The sequence below is a fragment of the Oryzias melastigma genome, linkage group LG13, assembly GCF_002922805.2.
Source record: "Oryzias melastigma strain HK-1 linkage group LG13, ASM292280v2, whole genome shotgun sequence".
NCBI lineage: Eukaryota > Metazoa > Chordata > Actinopteri > Beloniformes > Adrianichthyidae > Oryzias > Oryzias melastigma.
In genome coordinates this window covers 1899258-1900252 of record NC_050524.1, presented here as the reverse complement: position 1 = coordinate 1900252, position 995 = coordinate 1899258, and the positions used below count along the sequence as shown (strand labels likewise).

General features: G+C 64.6%; 1 protein-coding gene across 5 annotated transcripts in view; it reads left to right on the top strand.

Moving 5' to 3' along the window:
• Positions 1 to 995, top strand: part of si:cabz01090165.1 (uncharacterized protein LOC100333421 homolog) — a 305072-nt gene that overhangs the window by 9283 nt on the left and 294794 nt on the right. For 4 of the 5 annotated variants that reach the window (XM_024276868.2, XM_024276867.2, XM_024276863.2 and 1 more), the window contains exon 1: positions 47 to 975. The exons of the other annotated variant lie outside the window; for it this stretch is intronic. The gene's annotated coding sequence lies outside the window, so the exon portion shown is untranslated. Of the gene's footprint in view, positions 1 to 46; positions 976 to 995 lie in introns of those variants that run through there. 5 annotated transcript variants of the gene reach the window in all.

Sequence of the window (995 nt, the reverse complement as noted above, 5' to 3'; positions counted from 1 at the left end):
CCCCCCCCCCCCTCCTCCTCCTTCCCTCCCTCCCTCCGCCGCCAGTCCTCCTCGTGCAGCCGGTACGGAGCACGCGCGCAGGATCGAGCCTGAAATTCAAACTTGACCAAATCCTGCAGCAGCTCCAGAGAGCCGCGCGGGCAGAGCGGGACGGAGCGGAGGATCTAACCGGCGGAAGGAGGAATCGGACCGACAAGGTGACACCTTCCCGGGTCCCTGCCGGCGCGGCGCGCGGTAGTTTGCACGCGCTGCGGATCTGCTAGCCTCAGAGGATCGTCCTCAGCAGCGGACGGATGAGGAGCGGGACTCCGCCCGCGCCGAGCAGGAATCCGTTTCTCCACGCGCACAAGCAGCTTGCAGCGCTGCGCGCGGCGGACGGAGCAGCGCGCGCTCCCGGGATGTTCTGAAGTCTCCTTTCTCCCACAGGCCGGATCCGGGGGAGAAGCTGCGCTCGTGCGGGGAGCCTGGATGATTAAACCTCCTTTCTGATTCTGCGTCCTCGCGCTCGCAGGCGCGCGCCGGAGCAGCGGAGGGATTCCGGTGGATTTTAGGGCTCAGCTCCCAGCATCACTTTATCTCTTTCTTTCCGTCCCTCCTTTGGGTTTGGAGTTTTCTGTGGCGGGTTTGACGCGCATGGCGCGAGGCGGCGCGAGCCCGCTCACTTTCAGCCCGGTGCGCATTTGGGGAGGGGGACTCTGAGGGGAGTTTCAGCCCCTCCATCCACCAACACCCCCCTGGTCGGCTTTTTCCTGTCGGACCACCTGATATATATATATTTGCCTATTTGCGCGCGCGTGCGCACGCACAGCCTGCACAGCCGCGCGGATCTGCTCTGGATGGGGAACGGGAGGACGCAGCAGCGGGAACCGGGAGTTGGGATGCGCCGTTTTTGAGGATCTGTGTTTTGGGAGGATACGTGCGCGCGGAGCGATCGGGAGGAGGACGGACTGAGCAGAGGAGCGGAGATCCATGACGGTAAGGATGCGGGGCGCGTG